The following is a 23,837-nucleotide window of genomic DNA, read 5'->3' on the forward strand; positions in this document are numbered from 1 at the left end:
CAACAAATCAGCTTAAGTTTGAAAGTGAGTAATGATCTCTGGGAGATGAAAATGTAATGAACAGTGGGGCTATGGAATAAAGAGTTTAAGCAAGCAGAATAGATGTGGAAACCATTTTAGCCATCAGTCCAAAATGGCTTGAAACATGTACTATGTGGAATTTTGTGAGAAAATAATTGGCGAACCAAAAAAATAATGAGTGTTGACTCTATATTGCTAAGAGGTTTTCTCAACAATTTGGTGAGAAAAAAAACAAAACAGGAGTTCTGTAATACTGACTAGATATCAGAAATTAATCATAATAATGAAATTACCAAAAATAATACAAAAGTAGGTATCATTTGTTCTCTACTTAGTGTTCCTAATTGAGGTAGAAAGTCATAATTTACCTTGTAAATTGCATATGCATAATAACTCAACAGAGACCAAAAAAACATATTATTTCTACATTGTGAAGATTTCTAGTCTATTTACTACAAAAAAAGCAAATCTTGATATCTTATTTGAGTAATATTTCCTTCATACCTCTCATTTCACTTACAATTAGCTACTAAGTCTCATCAATTCCATCTGCTATATTTTCCTGATGCAAACTCAAGTTTTGATACCTACTACCATTAATGTGGTTCAGATCCCTATAATCATTCTTCTAAAGCAATAGAAGACCTTTTGGTTTGTTTTCCTACTAAAATGTATTCTCAATGCTGTGACAAAACTTGTCATTGTCATCTATCTAATATATAAATTTTATCATGGCATTATTCAATTAAGTCTTAAATGAGTGATTCTTCACACTACACAGTTGAGGATGAATGAGTATTTTTATCTACTTAGTATCACACATCCTGACACTACCCAACATCTATTGCATGAACCTGATGTGTCAGATACATTGAAAAACATCTATTTTGTGAGCAAGAGAAGTATTTTTCAATATATGAATTTTAAGAGGATGAATATTTTCATTAAATTGACCATTTGATGTCCATGGTTTTTCAAAGACTCTTAAAATTCTTAGCAAATATTTCATCTCACTTATACATATTGAATAAGAGCATTTTTCATGTTTAATCTTTCTTCAGTAAAAGTTCCATTCTATAATTGGCTGAGTAGGTAACCCTATTTCATGATAATTCAGTTTATTATTGATACAAGAGAGCTTGGTTCCTGTCTCCACTGAGTCAAAGAATGAACCTCACAGACAACAGAATGAGCAAAGTGGTAGAGGTTAATTAAGCTGAGATACAGAGAAGGCTCTCAAAAGTGAGACGTGTCCTGATAGGGTTGCCACTGAGGGCTTTTATGGTCTGTCTTTTATAGTAAACTGACCAGAGAACTTGGTAAATTTCTTGTCAATATCAGGGTGAATATTTAGAACAAACATGGTGGACTTTTAACAAACATGATATTTCTTTGTAAATATCATGAGCACAAACAAGGTGTTCCCTTCTCTCTGGTTAATATCTCCTCCATAATATTTCTCTGCATCTGGGGTTTCTGTGAACCTAGTAGCCATTAAAGGGGAATACTCCCTAATATTTTGGAACTAGGAAGCCAGGTTTATTTTTTTCTGTTTTTACTGTCTTATCTCTGTTTTCTTGGGATGGGTAGGAGCCTGACTCTGGAGTCTCTCAGTATCCTTAGGGTTTATGGGAGCACACAGATTCCTGGAAGCCTGACTCTGGGCCATTCCCTTATCTTTTCCTTGCCTAGCCCCCTCTGCCCCTAACTCGTTTCTACACCATGATGATATTATCATGTTGCTCTATGGTCTGTAAGAACTACCATGCTAATACTTTTGTTGCTATTACCAGTTTCACTGCCTTTTAATTTTTTTAATGATCATATATGAATCAACTTTTTAAATCTTTTTCATTTTCTTAGGTAATAAAGGAATTTCTATTCCCTTAGGTATGAGTAAAGATTTAACATTCTTCAATTAATCTCTCCAAAGTTGATAAATTTACAGCTTGAACAATAACGTGCTAAGTGGCTCTAAAAATAACATGCCAAGTGGCCTCCACCTGTAGGTTCATGGTGTCTTATGGAGGAATTACATGTCCATGACTCTAGAGGCTTCAGGAAATCCAGGATCACTGACAGAATTCATAGATAGGAAAGTAAGTCTCACCCCATCTCTCCTATCCTTTATATAGTGTGCTGTAATGTTATACATGTTCTTCAATTTCCCATCAAACACATTGTCAAATAATGTTTATTTTATTATTTTAATATGTTTGGTCAATAAATGTAATCAATTTAAAAATCATTAAAATTATTGTTAATTTAATATGAAAAATGATTATGATGTGTGACTACATCATATTATGTCAGGTTTTCTGTTTCTTCCAAATTTTTATTTAAATTCTATTTAGTTAAAATACAGTATAATATTGGTTTCAGGAGTAGAATTTAGTGATTCATCACTTGCATATAACACCCAGTGCCGGGGATCCCTGGGTGGCTCAGTGGTTTAGTGCCTGCCTTTGGCCCAGGGAGTGATCCTGGAGTCCCGGGATTGAGTCCCGCATTGGGCTCCCAGCATGGAGTGTGCTTCTCCTTCCTCCTGTATCTCTGCCTCTCTTTCTCTCTCTCTCTATGTCTATCATAAATAAATAAATAAATAAATAAATAAATAAATAAATAAATAAATTTTAAAAACAACAACACCCAGTGCTTATCACAAGTGCTTTCATTAATTCACATCACCCATTTACCCCTTCTCCTGCTCACCTCCCTCCATCAATCCTCAGTTCGTTCTCAATAGTTGAGAATCTCTTATGGTTTGCTTCCCTTCCTCTCTCTCTCTCTCTCTCTCCCTTTATTTATTTATGTTTTGCCAAAGAATGTTTAAATACTGAATGAAAATCATGAAATATTCTTAAAAAAGCATAAGTAGATTTTCATAAAGCAAAAATAATGTATGAGTGTACTCCATATAATTCATAACCATATCACTATAATTATACTCTTTTGTATACTGGAAATTCCATTTAAAATAATTGCTACTCAAAAATAATTTTTAAATTCTCCTAAATAACTGAAATAGAGTATTATTAGAATGTGAACAATAGAGAAAATGAACAAACTATGTTTCAGTAGAGGCAAAGCTGACTTCTGGCGGATAAACCGGTTTTAAAAGTGTCTGATCCTTAAATGTTTAACAATTATTGTGTTCCATAAAACACATGCAAATCTATCCATGCACACACATTTTCTAGGTAATTCTTCAAATATGTTTTTTCAAAATAATCATTATAAAGAAACATAGCTAGGTGTGTTGTGTAGATGCTGTAACCAAAGTGTAGTGTGTATATTGAATTTTGCATGCCCGTAGACATGTCATCGTGATTTATGTCCTTCATCTTATTTTTAGAAAATTTAAATCTTCCACAAAATTAATATCTATTTTATAAAAGCTATCATTCTGAGCTGAATAATATTTGTCTTTACAGAAGAAATAATATTTGTCTTTATATATTTGTAAAGAGAAAAATGTATTACTTTGAAATTCTTTAAAAGAAAATAAAAATGACCGTTATAGGCTACATGATTTGTGATTTCATGCTGATAAATAAACTCAAGTTTTTCATAAGATTTTCAGCCAATCCAGACCTATTGACATGGGAGAGCTTGGTTCCTGTCCCAGGGAGTCAAAGAATGAATCTCACAGACAATAGAGTGAGCAAAGCAATAGAAATTTATTAAGCAGAGAAAGCTCTCAAAATTGAGAGGGGTCCTGACAGAGTTGCCCTGAGGGCTTTTATGGTCTGTCTTTTATAGGAAAGAGACCAGGGAACTTGGAAAATTTTTCTTTCTTCTTGCTCTTTCTTCTTTCTTTCTTTCTTTCTTTCTTTCTTTCTTTCTTTCTTTCTTTCTTTCTTTCTTTCTTCTTATGCTTTTTAAAGAATATTTCATGATTTTCATTCAGTATTTAAACATTCTTTCTTTTTACTTTTTGGAAAATTTCTTATCACTATCAGGGTGGATTTATACGTTTCATGTCTATAGTTAGAACAAACATGGTGGACTTGTACCAAACAAGATTTTTTTTTGTAAATATCATGAGCACAAATAAGGTGTTCCCATCTCTCTGGTTAATATCTCCTCCATAGTATTTCTTTACATCTGGGGTTTCTGTGAGTCTAATAGCCATTAAAGAGGAATACTCCCTAACGATTTGGAGTTAGGGAGTCAGATTTATTTTTCTGTTTTTATTGTCTTTGTTTCCTTGGGATGGGTAGGAGCCTGACATTGGGACCTTTCCCTTATCTTTTCCTGCCTAGCCCCATCTGCTCCTAACTCATTCTTATATCACTATGAATATAGCATAATGTTAGACAAGGTGAGGTTGTGACATACATTGTAGGAGAGGAAGAAAGTAAAAGAATATGAAGTGAGTTAGTGAGAAATGAACTGATACTGAGCATTAAAGAAATTTGCATGCAAACCTGAAGATATTAATTTAACATAGCTGGTCTTTTATTTGGTTAATTTCATGATGGGAAGAATTATTACTTTGTTTTTTTGTTTTTGTTTTTGTTTTTGTTTTAATTAGGGAGCTAGAGACAGAGCTGGAGCGAGGATGAGGAGGGAGAGGGAGAGAGAGAATCATAAGCAGGTCCATACCCAGCACAAAGCCCCATGTGGTGCTCAATCTCACAATCTTGAGATCATGACCTGAGCTGAAATCAAGAGTCAGACATTTAACTGACTGAGCCACATTGGTGCCTCAAGAATTACTTTTTGAAAATCATTCAACATCTGCGTTTAAGATGGGTAAGAAAAACTGGAGGCAAAAAAAAAAAAAAAAGTCTTAGCACTGAATTAAATTGTGAGTATAATGCTATGAGGCTTACAATAAAAGATACCTGAAAGATATTTCATGAAAAAGTACCAATAATTAGTGTTGACTTGAATATAGGAAAGAAAGGAGGAAGAAACATTGTAGATTCTAAAATTTGGAGGACACATTGAAGACATTTTGCAAAATAATTATTCTAATCAAGCATAAGCTTATTTTGTGCAAATTTTTAAAAAGTCATTTGCTATTTCTGCTTTAGAAAAATGGGATGATTACAGTGTTATCAATTATTAACTCAGGATTAAATATTGTAAACTAAAAATTATTTGAAGATTATCTACTTCTTACATAAATCATTTTATTCATAATTTTGTAGACTACAAATGCATACCTTAATTCTTAGATATTGTTTTAGAAATACTGAGCTTAGAGTAATGACTAACATCTAAAAGAGACCTGCTACTTAAAATGTCTGGATACCTAGACTTTTTTTTTTTTAAGGTTTTATTTATTCATTCATGAGAGACACAAAAAGAGAGGCAGAGACACAGGCAGAAGGGAGAAACAGGCGCCATGCAGGGAGCCGGAGGCCGGACTCTATCCAGGTCTCCAGGGTCAGGCCCTGGGCCAAAGGCAGTGCTAAACTGCTGAGCCACCGGGGCGTCCCAGGATACTCAGACTTTTTAAACATTTATCAAATCACTGGTGTGACTGAGAGTTTGTTAAATAGTATTAGTTACTTAGTTACATAGATTAGTTAAATAGTATTAAATAGTACTGTTCTTAAGGATTACTACTTGCCTGTATTTCTGTGTCAGTGTTAAACTTCTATAGTCTCATATTAAATTACTAGTTTAATTTGTGGAAATAAAGATTAATGCCATAACATGGTAGTATAGTAGGAACTAGCTAAATTCTTAAATGAGCAGCACATTCAGAGTACTTATGATGAATCTCCACTGTGATTAACTCCACCCAGGTATTTATTAGGAAACTGATACTATGTGATAAGATAAATGGTCTAGAGGACCAATGATTCTTGCAGGTCTCTGTTATATTTGCTAAGAATTACTAATAAGATGTTATCTGTGTACAGGTAATAGCTTACTTAAATTGGCATAGTAATTATAACACAAAAATAAGTCAATGGTATGTTTCCCATCAGGAGGATAGGAAAAATGGGAAAGATTGGCATTAGATTTAAGTTTGTTGATGAGGCAGAATTTTTTTTTCAATCAAAAGGTCAATGAAAGAACAGGCATGCCTTCAATTCCACAGAAATGAAAAGGGAATGAAGTAAGTTTTCTTGAATGTTAGATGATAAATAGTTCTCAACCCTGACTATACATAAAAATTGGGGTGCTTTAACAAATACTGGTCTTCTCACCAGATACTTTATTTTTTTTATTTATTTTTTAAAAATATTTTATTTATTGATTCATGAGCGAGAGAGGGAGGGAGGCAGAGAGTCAGAGATACAGGCCTAGGGAGAAGCTGGCTCCATGGAGGGAGCCTGACCCGGGACTCGATCCTGGGTGGCCGGGATCACACCCTGGGCTGAAGGAAGCGCCAAACCGCTGTGCCACCAGGGCTGCCCCAGACACTTTATTTTAATTGTTATAGAAAGATACTTACGTATCTATTTACTCACTGATAATTCTTATATTCACCACAGTTGAGAACATCCAGATAGTCCATCTTTAGCATGCATCGTAATTACTCAGTGGATTTGTTAAAACACCCATTGCTTGACCTCACTTCTAGAGTTACTGATTCAGTAGGTTTGGAGTCAAAAATTTTGCTTCCCTAACAAGTTTCCAGGTGACTGTGGTGCTGCTGGTCTCAAAGCCACACTTTGAGAACTGCAGCTTATGTTAAAACAACAGAACATCATTGTCAGGAACAAAATGGTACCTAATCATCTGAGTATCCAATGTTTAAATGATGTATTTTTAAATATCTGTCACATCTACAATAGCACATATTTAAAGGAATATAATTTATAAATTAGGTCCTGTTAAAATTACGTTCTAATAAAACAACTTAGATTTGTAATTAGTTGCACTTTTTTAGAAGTAAGTTATATCAAGATATAACTTCTTTTTTTTAAGATTTCATTTATTTATTCATGAGAGACACACACACAGAGAGAGGCAGGGACACAGGCAGAGGGAGAAGCAGGGTCCATGCAGGGAGCTCAAGTGGGACTCGATCCCGGGACTCCAGGATCACACCCTGGACTGAAGGTGGCGCTAAACCCCTGAGCCACCTGGGCTGCCAAAGATATAACTTTCTTCTAAAAAATCTGGCAATGGACTTTAATTATCAACATTTTCCTAAAGGAAAACAGATTTTTTAAAAGCTGTCATAATTTGCCAGAAATCATACTTTTTAATGCATATTATAATTTTTAGCAGTTATATACATTTTCATGATTTTTTAGCTTCAGCATACTAACTTAATTTTCCATTCATCTATACGGAATTAATCAAACGAGATGAAATTTGTTCTTGTTAAACTTTCCTTAAAAGTTTAGTTATAAGGTTTCAAAAACTTTATATATTTATTTGTGTGTATTTATCTATATTTTATAAATATAAATTAGTACCTTGATGTGAATTTAATTAAAGGAAATAAAATATGCATATAAATTCTTGGGTATTGTTAATAGCTACATTAAAAAGTAGAAAAGACAATGATGTCCTTAAGCTTCTTTGGTTTAGAAAAAAGTAAAAAGTAATATATTGTTTTGACTAATCTTTCACTACATTTAAATTGCTAATTGATTTTAGAATATGAGTTGTCATTTTTTTTTAATCACCATTGAATAAACATGATGATAGTGCATAATGCTATGTTGAAAATGAATAATATGCTTCAGGAGATACAAATTAATATTAATAAAAGTCACTTTGCTTTTAAATTGTTCAAATGCAAGCTACATATATTTTCTCAAAGTCATTAAAGATACAGAAAATAAATCGAATATCTTCAAAAATCTTCCAGAGCTATTCACATAATTCAAATAGTACTGCAATGTTTAAAGATAGTTTTGTTAATGCATCACATTGTCATTCACTCTTGTAAACACAATAAAATATAATTGACTTTTCTCTTTTGAAAGAAAACGTTATTTTAATGAGAAAAAAGCATGTATTCAAATAATGATTTGAAATATAATTTTAGATAAAACAATTACTTCTCTAGTAAATTGCTGCAAGTTCATAAGAATTTCACAACACAATGTGTCTGAGAGGCCTAGAGGATTTATGTTATACCATGATTTTAGAGAGAGGACGCTCATGCTAATGAGCAGCAGAGTATTGTCTAGGGAATATGTCAGCACCAGGTTGTAAATGGAAAGCTGACCATAAATGCCAAGTGGATAACTAGGGATTCTAATATAGTAACAGATGAGGTCATTACCCAATCTGATACTTACACAAATAGCAAGGTCGAGATGAACTGTGACTCCAAAGGAGAAGGCAGACAGTGTGATGATCTGCAGTTTGGTGCAGGACAGTGTACTTTAGAGATGAATCAATTCAGAAACCTGGAAGTCAGTAAGAATCAGAAGGTCAAACAGAACATCATGAATATTAAAAAAAAAAAAAAAAAAGAACATCATGAATATGTACTATTTGCTATCTAAGGTAATTTACTATTTAAGATTTAGTTTTTCCTATCTTTCATAATACTATATGTAAACTGAGCTCTCTGTAGAACTTGAGATTTTTAAGTGTAATAAATAAAATGAAAATCAAATAAATGGTTGAAAAATTCAGGATGTGGAAGAATTGAATAGTTTGGAAGGACTACTCTGTTGTTCCTCAGTCTTTTTTTTTTTTTTTTCCTAGAAGCTAGGTTTGTTGTCCTCTGTTCATTTAGTACTCGCTTCCTGAGTACATATAATAGTATCAGATATACAGTGGTTTGTAATTTGTAATAGCTCCTTAACTCAATTAAAGGAAATAAAAATGTTTTTTTTTAAAGATTTATTTATCCATGATAGAAAGAGAGAGAGAGAGAGACAGATGCAGAGACACAGGAGGAGGGAGAAGCAGGCTCCATGTCAGAAACCCGACAGGTGACTTGATCCTGGGACTCCAGGATTGCGCCCTGGGCCAAAGGCAGGTGCTAAACCGCTGAGCCACCCAGGGATTCCAATAAAAGTGTTATAAAACATTATGTTACTTCATCCTTTAATCTTAATACAAAGACTTATTTTAACAGTTTCCCAAATCTTAGAGAATTTAGCAATTAAGTGAAGAGCCAATCGATGTTTGCCACTTCCTAAAAATCTGTCATTTGAGTGTGCAATTTTAATGAGAGACTTGTAAGAAATAAAGTTTCATTTAGTCTAACCATCCAATGATTCTTGAATCCCAACTCCACTACTTCAGACTAAAGTTTTATCCCCTTTAAATATGAACATTTCCACAGTGATGAATAATTCAGTACTTCCCAAAGGTAGCTCATTTCATCTTTGAGTAGTCATTTTGAAAATTCACTTATATTTGGAATGAATATGTGTCCTCCTAATTTCATTTTCTGATTCCACCTCTCTAATTACATGACTTAAATGATTAAAAACGATCAATTAACACCTCTTCCTCAAGTCAACCTTCAAATATTTTAAGATTCCTATAATATGCCCTAAGGCTCTTTCTAATTCCCCTTGCTCCCTCACCCCTCACCCCCCACCCCCAGGAATCTTTTAGAGGCATTTTTAATTTGGTGGAACAAACAAGGTCAGTAATGAATTTCTAGCTCTTTTTTTGAACAACTGTGTTACTCTGGCAAGTCATTCAACTAGTTCCCTCACATTTCGAAAATAAAACAACAAAAAGGCTTTCCAGTATGGAACTCTAGGGTACTTTTTAAGACTCTCTTTGACAGCAACATAATTTTGTTCACCTTTTTGTCACCTTTGAGGTTTTTGCAAACCTCTTTGTATTTGATATAACTATGCAGTCATTTTTTTTAAGATTTTATTTATTCACGAGAGACACAAAGAGAGAGGCAAAGACACAGGCAGAGGGAGAAGCAGGCTCCATGCAGGGAGCCCAACGCGGGACTCCATCTGGGGTCTCCAGGATCAGGCCCTGGGCTGGAGACTGTGCTAAACCCCTGAGCCACCTGGGCTGTCCTCTATGCAGTCATTTAAATCATACTGTTTGATGCAAAACTCAAATACAGCAGTATGTAGCACTGATTCCATAACTTCTTTTTTCATCTTTTGAGTATGTCATTTTAATTCTGCATTTATCCTAAAGGCCCATGAAATGATTTACTTTTCTTCTTCATTAAGATAACTTCTAAAGTAATTGTCAGAATTTAGGGGTCGTTTCTTAGACAAGAAAATGCTGCATCATAGTTCTTCGATTCATTTATTAAAGAAAAAGGCAATGGGGACACAAAACTGACTCATAGCTTCATAAAATCTTTAATTTTATTCAATCTGATTTTAATCTCTGTTTTCAGAAGCATTATAATATTATTTGAGTTGTATCTGGCTATTTTAAATTGCTCCCAGTTGAGATGATAGGATTGCCTTTTCCTTTGGTGCCCTCCATGTCTGATTCACTGTAAATAATCCCTGCTTAGATTCAATTAAATCTAAAGTATCTGCTCTATATGGAAGAGGAGATGAGATATTAAGAATTACTAAACTTTTTTAAGTAAATGGTAGTTCCAAAAGATAATTAGGTAACCACATGTTTTAGTAACTGTTATTTTGCTTTGCCTGTCTTTCCCCTTTGTAATGAAATAATTTTCACTTTGTTTCAGTTTTGTTCCTAAAACTTATAAATTCTCCTTTTTAAAAAATCTCTGTAAAATAATTCATTGGGAATTCTCTAACTGTCACATAGATTTCAGCTTAGAGCTATTTTGGTATGCAACAATATCCTGTCTTCTGTAGTAAAGACCCATTTCCTTAGAATAGATTATCTGTTCATTCAATCCATTTAATAGGTCTGTTATATTCCATGTCTATCCAATGTATTTAACTGTACTTGAAAATCCTTATAAACTCACATTTTTTTCACATTTTATTTATTTCCCATGACCCTATCAATTTCCTCTTAGTTATGTCACCTGAATGCATCATCTTAAGCCAAAACTCTTATTGATCAATGCCTTGACAGTATCATTACTTCTACCTTTTAGATATTTTATACTCCCTTGCAGTCTTTCTTATAGTCTGAACTTTAGCTTGCTACCTTTTTCTTTTTTTTAATTATTTGTCTCTTATTTGAAATGGTTATGCAAATATTTTCCAGATGTTATATAGTTTTTTTAACCCTTGCTATTTATCAAAGTACAAAATGAACCTTATTATATGATCTTAATGGCAATTTCTACTTTACCCAGAAATGCAAATTAAAATATTCATTACCAGTAGAACAGATCTTTTTTTTTAATTTTTTAAAAAGATTTTATTTATTTATTCATGAAAGACACAGAGAGAGAGAGAGAGAGAGAGAGAGAAAGAGGCAGAGAGAGAGCAGACTCCATGCAGGGAGCCCAATGTGGGACTCGATCCCCAGTCTCCAGGATCACGCCCTGGACTGAAGGCGGCGCTAAACTGCTGAGTCACAGAGGCTGCCCTAGAACAGATCTTTTGAGAAAACCATACTCTTTATTATATTTATAGACATTCAATCAGTATATTTATTGTATATGCATAATTCACTGAAACTTAATTCATACACAGTTCATAATTATAGGTTACTTAAAGATGTTTGGATGTGTTGAATGCACATTTTTGTCTCACATCTAACTCTAAGCAAATATGTATTTAAGTGATGTTTTATTTAAACTAAACAATTCTGATTTCCTAAGGTCTATACAACATTTAGATTAAAATTGACATTTTAATTGATTTAGCTGATGGTGTTTGATAAATATAGCTTCTGCTATTAATATAATATATGAATAAGTTGATATATTAACCTTCATTATAATTTGGATTTTCAGATTTCAATTTTAGTTTCTTTTTTTATGTGGTATTTTTGCCTTCAGCTCTTCCTTCACTTAAAAAGTCAGAAGATAGAACTGGACAGGGGAGGTATAAGTAATATTTCACTATTCTTCAGTTTAAGGGATAAAATAAATTTTGATCAAATGAAAATGAAAACTGTTTTTCAGTAATGTAAACACTGTTTAGTCTAATTACTACATTATGTAAGGCTGTTTTGAACAGTAAAATGCACATGACTTCTAAGGTGTTATGTTTATTTTATGACTTGATGCAACTTACTTTTAACTTCCATATATAGTATTCCTTCTGGCTGATACATACTGTCATTTATCCTCCACAACCAGAAAACATTCTGGCAGTTAGAGCTTTACTAGGTGAGATGGGAGTTTAGTTTCAAGCTTGACTAGTTCAAAGCTGACTCCAGTACTTTAAATCTTCATTTATAAGTCATCCTTTCTCATATTAGGGGAAATAGAACCTCAGCCAGCTTCATCTTGAAGCACAGAAATTCCTTCTAAAACCCTGAGGCTAAAGCAGTGACATCTCTAAAGTTACAAATGTCTGTGTGATAACCCTTTTACTCAAAGAAAATGCATTTACTGACTTCAATATATTCCTTTTATTCCTCTAAACAGAAGCAATTCTATCCAGTTATGTATTCCTTGCTAGTACATTGGAAAAGGAAAACATTCTCATATTGTGCTTCTTCTTTAGAATCTTTTTTCATCTCCTTTTATTTGCATTTTACAAAGAAATGGTGCCTCAAGAGCCAAAATGTAGGACATTTTGAGATGTGACATAATACTGGCTGGGATTGGTGAGAATCCTATTTCGAAGTGGATTAAAAGCAAAAACAAAATCTTGTGTTTGTGTTTATATCACATTGAGACAATATGACATCTTATAGGGAAAATGTTATTTGAAAAAAAAATGACTTATTTGAAATAATAGCATCCGCTTCTTTAATTATTAAAAGTAAATATACTGCACTTGTGATGAGCACTGGGTGTTATATGTAAGTGATAAATCACTATATTTTACTCCTGAAATCAATAGTACACTATATGTTAACTAACTAGAATTTAAATAAAAACTAAAAAATAAATAAATAAATACCGAGAAAAAAAAAAAAGAAATTTGCACTAAATTAGAAGCATTTTGCAAAATTCTTAGTAAAATACAACTAAAGTACCTTAGGTTTTCCAATGCATTTAAAATCTTGAAAAAATAAGGGCCATGTTTGTCTTGTTCATATGCTTATTCTCAAGCATCTGGCATAGTGCTAGCTGAATAAGTGTTTGCTTGACTGAAGTTAAGAGTGGGTATTAAACAAATATTTGATGAATGAATGAATGAATGAATGAATCAATAAATAAATAAATTACTGCCAGGTTTTGTGCATGGTGAATAGGAAATACATAAATTAGATAAAACTAAAAGGATCACAGCTTGTAAATGTTAGCTTTTTTGACTATCTGAGCATAACTAGGGAATTTAGAATCAATTACTTCATACATATGCCCTTATTTAATGAATACTGTCTCTTTTTTTACGATTTTATTTATTTATTCATGAGAGACACACACACAGACAGAGACAGAGACACAGGCAGAGGGATAATTAGGCTCCATGCAGGGAGCCTGATGCGGGACTCGATCTCAGGACTCCAGGATCATGCCCTGGGCTGAAGGCAGGTGCTAAACCGCTGAGCCACCCAGGGATCCCCTAAATACTGTCTTTAAAGAAACAATTCTGAAACATATTTTGCAGGTAAACTACTAGAAAAAATGACAAAAATATGAAATTTTTGGATATGCCCCATTTTGTTTTAAAAATATAATATAATTCTAAGATTATTCTGGAAGGCCCAACTTCATGAAGTCAATTGATCTGTTTATGTTGGATCTTTTATAGAAGTTTATCTTGCATACACAGAAATACTTATTTTATCAGTTGATGCTACAGGTATATGTGCCTGGCTACTATAGTTTTTTGAAAACAGGAAACCTTTATAGGATTATACCTTCATAAAGTAGAAATATGAAATTCATAATATAGAAAACATTCAAAACATCAGAAAATTTGTGTTCTAAATTTAGACCTATCAATCATCAATCTTGTGAACACAGATAAGAAATGTATCTTATTAGGGACCTTTTTTTTTTTTTTATTAGGGACCTTTTTGCTTTGGTATTTAAATTTGGGTGTAGTTTTCCTGAGCATTTTATAAAATCACTGTGAAAAACATTGATTTATGAAGCAATTTTTTGAGCACATGATTTGCCTTAATCATGAACTTGAAGTAATAGTAATATTATTATTTCTAATGATAAGATTTGAATTCACTAAACACTTTAGATAGTCTCTACTTCAATCATCCCAATCAGGGGCACCTGGGTGGCTCAGTGGTTGAGTGCCTGCCTTTCACTCAGATCATGATCCCAGAGTCCTGGGATTGAGTCCTGCATCAGACTCCCAAGAGGGAGCCTGCTTCTTCCTCTGCCTCTGCCTCTCTCTGTATCTCTCATGAATAAATAAATAAAATCTTTAAAAAAATCATCCAATCAGCTGGAAACATATGTATCAGTATCCCCATTTTTATGTGAGATAACTAATACTCAGAGAGTTTATACAAATTTCAAAAGTCAGCAGCTTAGAGTTGTCAAAGCCAGGATTTTAATTTATGTGTCTCTCAGTCTCTTAGTCTTTATAATAGAATACCTTCAAGAAGCGTAGAGCCTACTATGAGAAGTATAATTATATGAAGATAAAGTAGGCCATAATCTACAGTATACTGACAGAGATAGAAGAGCTACAGGGACACAAGACAGATAAACTTTTCTCTCTAGGGAAGTCTTGCAAGGTGTCACTGAAAATGTTCTATGTGAGAGGATATTGGAAGAATGGATAGAAATTTTTACACAGGGCGATGTGGGCAAAAAATCGATGATAGGGAGAGGAAGGGGTGATGAAGTAGAAAGAATGTTCCTCAGTGAAGGGAATTTTCATACATGTCCAAAGTAGTGAAGTAGAGAAATAATTTAATAAGCCTGGGAAACTATAATCAATGTGGTGAGGCAGAGATGCAGGGAATTCAGAGTTAGCTATAACTAAATCGTGAAATGATTTGTATGGCAAAGTGAACAGTGTTAACTCTACCAATAAGGCATTGGAGAACCAAACTACACTTTCAAAGAGGAGAATGGTTAGCTTTCACTCTTGAGAAGTAGAAAGAGAATAGATTAACAAGAGTTAATAATCAAGGTATAGGGCAGCCCCGGTGGCGCAGCGGTTTAGCGCCACCTGCAGCCCAGGGCGTGATCCTGGAGACTCTGGATCGAGTCCCACGTCAGGCTCCCTGCATGGAGCCTGCTTCTCCCTCTGCCTGTGTCTCTGCCTCTCTCTCTCTCTCTCTGCATCTCTATGAATAAATAAAAAAAAATTAAAAAAAATAATCAAGGTATAACTTTCAGGAAACCAGCATAATAGCAGAATGAGAGATGTTAAGGGCTAGGATTAAGGAAGCAGTAATGCAGATGGAGGTGATGTGCTAAATGTGAGAAGCACCTGAAGTAATATTAGCCAAATATTGTGACCAGTTTGGGCAGATGAGGGGAGAGAAATTAATGATATTAACCTTTCAGATATAGTGACTAGGTAATTACGATGTATTTAACAGAGCTGAATTTAAGTCAAGCTATTAGGAGGGAATAAGCAGGAGGATTCCCATTTGGGCATTTTAAGGTTGAGATGCGTATGAAACAGGTATATTCCACAGGCAATTAAAATTTTAATACTTTTGGCTTGAAGTCAGAAGTGTGAATTAGCATATACAACACATGAATTCTCTAGAAAGAAACAAGGCTTTCCTTGACAATATGTGTATTTCACCATGGGCAGCAGAAGAGAGTCAATGAGGGAGACAGAGAAAGGACAGTCATAGAAGAGGAGTGTCCAAGTTGGGGAGCTTGTGGTACAAGTTGTTGAGGGGCAGTATAATAGAGTGGAGGCCAATTCACAGAATATGAAAGTATTGTACAACACATAATATTCTATAAATTGGAGGTAGTATTTTCATTATAAAGAAACATTTATTTGTCAGGTATAAAAGGATCAAATGGCCAATGAAATGAAAAACAAGGGACGCCTAGGTGCCTCAGTGGTTGAGCATCTACCATTGGCTCAGGGCATGATCATGGGGTCCTGAGATTGAGTCCTGCATCAGGATCCCACTGGGGAGCCTGCCTCTCCTTCTGTGTCTTTCATGAATAAATAAATAAAATCTGGGACACCTGGATGGCTCAGTGGTTAAGCTCTGCTTTCAGCTCAGGTTGTAATTCTGGGGTCTTGGGATCAAGTCCTACATCAGGCTCCTCACAGGGAGCCTGCTTCTCCCTCTGCCTATGTCTCTGCCTCTCTCTGTGTGTCTCTCATAAATAAATAAATTAAATCTTTAAAAAACAAAAAAAATAAAAATAAGTCCCTAATTATTTTTGAGTTAATTTTTGTGAGAGGTATAAGATTTGGATCTAGTTTCATTCTTTTACATGTGAATATCTAATTAGCTCAGTACCTTTATTGAAGAGACTATCTAGAAATATTATTAAAAATTATATTTATTTATTATTTATTAATATGTTTATTAATAATATTAATATATTATTAATATGTTTATTTCTTACATCCTAAAAATACATGTTTAATCATGTATAAATTATTTTAAGGGACAAGAAATGAGCATAAAATATTGTATATGGAATAATGACTCCATGGAGGTTGTGTTAATACATAATAAATGCCATTGAATACTTATTGCATACTAGGTCCTTTGCTATACGTTTTATCTGTTAGAGCATTTTATTCTTCTCATTTTTAAGGGGTTAATATTATTATCCCCAGTGGACAAACTAGAAAACAATAGCATAGAGATGTTAGTCTAATTTCCAGAGATTTAAGAGTAAGTACAAGATGGGTGGCCTGGGCGGCACAGTCAGTTAAGCAACCTACTCTTGGTTTCAGCTCAAGCCATGATCTCAGGATTGTGATATTGAGCTCTATGTTGTGTTCCACACAGCACAGAGTCTGCTTGAGACTCTTTTTCTCTCTCTCTCTGTCCCACTCTCCTGCTCATTCTCTGTCTCTAAAAATACATAAATAAAATATATTTTTTAAAAACCAGTAAATAGAAGAAAAGGATTTTGGGGATAACAGCTTCATGTTCTGGATTATATAACGTATATAATTCTATAATGCCTTTCAAATGATTTGCAGTTATGATACCCCATCAGAAAGATCATTAACCATTCCTATGACTTGTCTTTTTACTTCTCTCCCATTTTCATTTATTTAGTAGGTTTTAATTAATACTTTCTATTTGAAAAGCTCTCTGTATTGCACTATAAAGAATCTATAATCAAATCTGATACATTTCTGATCCACAAAGATGTTATTGCATCTTTGATGAGTTACATGTATGTGAATTATTACAGTATAAAGAAGAATATGGTCAGAACGTTAAAGATGAAAACCTATAGGATTTCATTTATTAATTATATATATTGAATTAATACATACATGCATATATATATATATATATATATATATATACATGTACATGTATACATATATATACACATACCCCTTTTAATGCTTGGCAGCTCACTCCATAGGTACTAGGGATTTAGTGTATGCTCTGGCCCATGGCTCAAATCTCTCCACTTTAGGATTAAACCACTCATTCATCCAACTACTGAGAATGTTGACATGTGCTAACACTCATACAAATCTACAAATTGCCATTGGATAGGAAGAGAAAGGAGAGCCAACAATTGGGCAGGAGATTGGGCCGATGCAGCCAGTTAGGTCACCTAACACAGATGTTGCACAGATGTGTAATGTCATGAATCAATGCATGGAAATAATTTAAATAGGCAAGACAGGAACAGACATTTCTCCAAAGAAATATAAATGGCTAACAGAAGCATGAAAAAATACCCAAATCATCATCAGAGAAATACAAATCAAAATCATATGAAATGCCACCTCACATCTGTCAGAAAGGCTAAAATTAATGACAGAAAACAACAGATGTTGTTGAGGATGCAGAGAAGGGGGACCCCTCTTATACTGCTGGTAGAAATGCAAACCAGTGCAGCCACTCTGGAACACAGTATGGAGGTTCCTCAGAAAGTTAAAAATACAGCTACCCTACAATCTAGCAATTGCTCTACTAGGTATTTATTTAAAGTATACAAAAATAGTGATTCAAAGGGGCACATGAACTCCAATGTTTATAGCAGCAATGTCCACAATAGCCAAAATATGGAAAGAGCTCAAATGTTCATCTACAGATGAATGGATAAAGAAGATGTGGCATATATATACAATGAATATTACTCAGCTATCAAAAGAATGAAATCTTGCAATTTAAAATGACATGGATAGAACTAGAGTGTATTATGCTAAATGAAATAAGTCAGAGAAAGACAAATATCATGGTTTCACTCATGTGGAATTTAAGAAAAACTGATAAACATAGAGGAAGGAAGGAAAATTAAAATAAGATAAAAACAAAGAGAGAGACAAACCATAAGAGACTCTTAACTGTAATGAACAACATGAAGGTTGCTGGAGGGGAAGTGGGGGGGGGTTGGGTGATTGGCATTGGGGAGGGCATCTGATGTAATGAGCACTGGATGTTGTATAACTGATAAATCACTGAACTCTACCCTGAAACTAATACACTATATGTTAACTAACCTGAATTTAAAATTTAAAAAAAGAAAGAAATAGGAAATAGCTAATAATATGAATGCTGAACATAGGTAAGCAAAGTTCAGAAACTAAAAGTACCTAACTAGATTTGGCAATAAAAAGGGCATCAATGACTATAAAATGAGTAGTTTGTATGAAATAATGGCTAAAAAAGCTAAACTGAAGTTAATAAGAAAGTCAATAGGAATGAGTAATTAAAGACAATGAACGTGGTTGCTTTCAAGATCTGCAGTAATGCAAAGGGAGAAATATGGTAGCAGCTGAAGTGGGATACAAGATCTACTATACAAAGAGAGTACACTAGGATGAGACATTTAAAAGCATCTTCACTATTCACTATTTCCTGGAAATTGTTAATGTGTTAAAACAAAAAATATATATACCTATATACATAGAGAAAAGAGTATATATATATATATATATATACACACAGAATTATACTGGATTAAAACAAAATTGTATATATACAGAATAGTATTATTTACAGAATAATATATATGCATATATATACATATATATACAAAAACAGATATAGTCTCTATAGCATGTGTGAGTATGCATGTATGTGTGCACATGTACAAGCATGTGTTTATGTTCATACATATGTGGTGGAAATTTATAAAACAATACATTTTGAGGAAGATATCATAACTCAGACAAAGCTCTCATTTACAGTTTAGCACTTTGAACTAAATTCCACTGTCATGAGTTGTTTTCCAGTAGGCTCACACAGTCTTATTGCTCTTTCAGTATGAATGCTGTGTTCACCGATCTCAAAATAATTCAGTCCTTGTAGTGTCTGTACAAAGAACTGATTTTTTAAGCTTTTGAAAAAAATCTCTGCTGTCATTCTCTTTTCATTCCCACATGTATTGCCTGGTGTTTTTTATTATTTCCATATGTGATCTATGATAAGCAAAAAAAAAGGGGGGGGGAGAAAACAACTGAAATTTATGCCAAATGTATATAGCAGTAGTGCAACTAGAAAGAACAAAGGAAGTTGTTTGTGCCTAAGGTACATATAGAATGTTTAATCTTTTTCTTTTTAATGTCTGATTAATTTCATATAAGGATCATAAAAATTGTGAAGGAAATGTGATAATGGAGGAGGAGAATATGAGAAAAAAAAAGAAAAAAAAATAGGACAAGGGAAGATACACAGAGACAAGTATTCCATAAGATATAGGAAAGGTTAGATCCAGAGGCAGGAGGAGGGAGAAACTTCTTTTATGTGGAGGGAGGAAGAAGGGGAGAAGTATAGAAATGTTATTTTATAGGGAATAAATATTGAATTGGTCCTTGAAGGAGAAGGTAGATCTGCTTGTTCAGAGTTGTGGAAAGAAGCAGGAAGGAGCCAAGGCAGGTATAGCAAAAGAAGAATTAATGTGATAATTCAATGAGACTACATCAAAGTTACATAAAGTGGGGCAGTGTGAAGTGAATATGGAAGGACTGTTGAAGAAGACATTATGGAAAGAACTAGGAGTTCCTAGTTGAGATATTTGAATTGTGTCCTGGGAATATAAAAACATCATTGAATAATTTTGATCAAAGGAGAGAATTAGATGGAACAATATCATCACCATAAATTTTACTGGGCATATTTAAGTTATCCTATTAGATTCTCTTCCTTTAAGAAATTGGGAATTTGCCTTACTCCATTTTAAGCAACCTATTCAAAATCACCCAGAAAGTCATATATCCTTTTTCTGGCTAGCTTAAAATACAGTGGTCATTCATTTGTATATTCCTTTTGGTTGGGAAAATTTGGTGGGACTATGGATGTTTCTTCCATTGAAAAGGGATCCAAAGATAGTAATGATAAAATTACTATATAAGAAAGTAAAATTACTTTATATAAATTTTATTATATAAAGTTACTATATACTATATAAAGAAAGCTAAGTGAATAAGAATGTTGAGAAATAGATGTAGATCCTCATATGAAATCACCCCTAGATGTTCTGAATTGTTAATATCCTCTTATTGAATGTTGTAATTTTAGTAAGAAAACTCTGGAATACAGCCTTAGTAATAGTCATATCAGAGTTTGGGGATGCCTGTTACTCTAGTGATTTTCCATTTCTTGTTAGTTTTACTTTTAGTCTTTGTCATGGGTTCCAGCTTCACTCACAACTCTAGTGTTTATTTATTTACTACTGTCTTCTGTTCACCAGTTGAAAGATCAAATGACATTGCCTAGATTAATTAGCTTCTTTAATATTTGATTATAATATCCTCAGTATCCTGACAATTCAGTAAGAGTAGAATCCCTGTATGCCTTGCCCTGGGAAGACGTTGCCTGCAATTTGTGTACCATGACCAGAACTTCCCCTGGTTCCAGCAATCCATACTCCTGAATTCTTCCAGAATGCTTGCTTTCTTGATTCACATTCCTTCTACTTTTTTAGAATGCTGTGTTCTGTAGGTTTTTCTCCGAAAATACTAATTTTATTTTGAAAATTATTCTTAAGCTTTCACAATGCTCATTGAGATAGACATTTACCTACAAATGTAAATATCATGAAAATGCTGACAAATTTAAAAGCTGGACATTTGTATTTAAATTATAGATTATTGAAGGGAAATAAAACCCCTATATTTTTACAGGTCTAAGAATTTGGTCCAAATTATGATTTCCCCATCCATGACATTTAAATTAGGGATGAGATTAGTTTAGTTCAGAGAAGGACCTAGCATATGACTTTTAAGCCAGTTTGGAGGCATTAGGCTTAAAACTGTATACCAGACAATAGAATACACTAGAGTGAAGGGGGATATTTAGATAAAATAGTTCCTAGGGCAGATCTTGTTTACATCTTAAAAAGTGACATTAATGAAATATCACTTTGGGTTCTACTTTCCTCTTCTGGTGTTTACTGTTGTGGTAGGAGAAAGCCCACACTTATGTGGGTGATCCACGTGAAAGTTATTTCACATTCTAAAGGACATGAGGTGGATTGATTATGAGGGCAAGTGCTCACTTCAACAGCACTTATACTAAAAAAAGATTATGAGGGCAAGCTTTACCTAATAATTGCAACCAGTTTGTCTCTAACACTTGAGCATGACTCACCTGTGCTTACTCTTGTGTTTTAAATTCATAGTAAACTAAGGGCAATTGTCACAACAAATGAACTTGGTTTGCAGTGACAAAGAACCTGTTTTTAGAGGTTGACTGTAACTCATTCTGCAAGGCTCAAGAATCTTTTTAGGGATTCTAAGAGAAGACCAGAATATAATAGCGTTATCATTTCTCCTGCAGCTAGGTTAGTTTGTATGTCATTTGGGAGTGAGCCCTGGATTAGCCATGAACTATTAACTGATTTTTAACAGTGATTAACTGAGGTTTATAAATATAAATGTTTTCCTTGTCAGCATGTTTTTTTAATTTAAAAAGGAAGATATTTCTAATAGTACGTAGTCTTTTCTAAAAGACTTTTGGCATATATGGTCATTCGTATTTGGGAAACATAATACATATCAACATGTGGTCCAGAAAATATACAAATTTAATAAATTAATTATTAAGTAACATCTTTATGTTACATAAATAGTTTAAATATCTATTCTACTAGCATATATTATACAAATGTATGGAAGTATTTTATTATGAAAGACATTTTAAATAAAATCCAAAAAAGAAAGCACAATTAGAGACCAGGATCAACAAAAGAAATAGTTTATTAGTTAAGTGTTTTATAGGTTCTGCACTCAATTCCAATGTTGGGGAGATTTTCTCTGCACACCACCAGTTTTCTGACATTTGATGGAGATCATAGAATTCAACTTATTGCCAACATTATCTACCTAAAGATAGTAGCAGATTCCACAGGTTAAGAGCTCAGTTGCCATGTGTGCTTCTGACCAACTGGCTACAGATTGGAGGTTCCAATAAATCCCTTTAACTCACGATGCCAATCATGAGACCAGTTTGTAACCTGTACTTCTGACAAAATGGCTATAAATCAGATGTTCCCACAACCCGCTCTTTGGTTTTGATTAATTTGCTAGCACAGCTCACAGAACTCGGGAAATCTGTTTACTCACTAGATTACTGATTTATTACAAAGCATATTAAAGGATACAAATCAACAACCAATGAAGAGATACATATGGTGAGGTCCCCCCAAAAGAGCTTCTGCCTTCATGGAATTTAGAGCCTAGACTACGGCATGTTGAGGCGTTCTGGTTCCCCATCCTACTAGTTTTATGAATGCTCTACTTTTTTTTTTTTTGATCAAAGCTTCATTACATATGCATGATTGATTACATAATTGGCTATTGGTTATTGAATTCAATTTCTGGCCCCTCACTCCTCCCTGGATATCAGGGGGTGGAACTGAATGTGATTCCCCTATATTCCTGGTTGGTCCCCCTGGCAAGTTTCAAAGTCAACACATTAACATAACAAGAGACAGGTTTATTACTCTCAGCATAGGGAATTCCAATCATTTTAGGAGTTTAGGTTTCTGTGCCAAAAACTTGGTGAGGACCAAATGTATATTTCTTATGATAAATCACAATATCACAGGTGTATACATCTAGAAGAATTTAAGTGAATGGAGGAAAAGAAAATAGATAAGATTAAATAAAGTAACTGAAGGAAATTATATAAATGATTAAGGAAAGGATTAAATAAAGTAACTGAAGGAAATTATATAAATGATTAAGGAAAGAGGGTTTAACTGAAGGAAATTATATAAAAGATTAAGGTAAGACGGTTAAATAAGTGGTCATTATTATGAAATATTTGTGATGTCAGATGTTACTATTAAAACATTGAATAGAAGTCAGATTTACTAACGTGATCCTAAATGTATCACAACTTTGGCAGTCATGTGTAGAGTCCTAGGACTGAATACTCCCTGTAGATTTCTATCAGTATTATCAATTTAACTTTAGGAAATGTGAAATTTAAATTGTTTAGCTAAGATAAAATAAGTCAATGGAAAGAAAAATACATTTACTTTTTAAATTCTTGTTTAATCCATACTGATTTATTTATCTGCTGAAGTAAAATTATATAATACTGATTTTTTCTAAGTATCTATATTAAAAAGTTTTCTTCCTCTTTTAAAGGACCTATTTGTAGGTCCAATATTGTGGAAATTGAGTAAATGAATGCAGTTCTGTTCTCTGCTTCAATGGAGCTGTCAGAATTGTGTCAACAAATTTGTCTGTTTATGCCCAGAAGGGAAACTGCACTAAACAATGTGTTTTTATTAAGACAGACGGTATATAAAAATTGGCAGAAGATATTAAAATTCTTCA

General features: G+C 33.5%; 1 protein-coding gene and 1 long non-coding RNA gene across 2 annotated transcripts in view; one reads left to right on the top strand and one right to left on the bottom strand.

Annotated features, from left to right (window-relative positions):
* The window catches only part of EYS (eyes shut homolog), a 1,513,100-nt gene that overhangs the window by 326,291 nt on the left and 1,162,972 nt on the right, over positions 1-23,837 (top strand). The gene's annotated exons all lie outside the window — the stretch shown is intronic.
* The window catches only part of LOC140636294 (uncharacterized), a 54,832-nt gene that overhangs the window by 2,487 nt on the left and 28,508 nt on the right, over positions 1-23,837 (bottom strand). Inside the window, exon 2 of the long non-coding RNA XR_012033580.1 lies at positions 8,247-8,357. This is a non-coding gene — a long non-coding RNA (uncharacterized lncRNA). The remainder of the gene's footprint in view (positions 1-8,246; positions 8,358-23,837) is intronic.

This window comes from Canis lupus, chromosome 7, assembly GCF_048164855.1.
Source record: "Canis lupus baileyi chromosome 7, mCanLup2.hap1, whole genome shotgun sequence".
Lineage (NCBI taxonomy): Eukaryota > Metazoa > Chordata > Mammalia > Carnivora > Canidae > Canis > Canis lupus.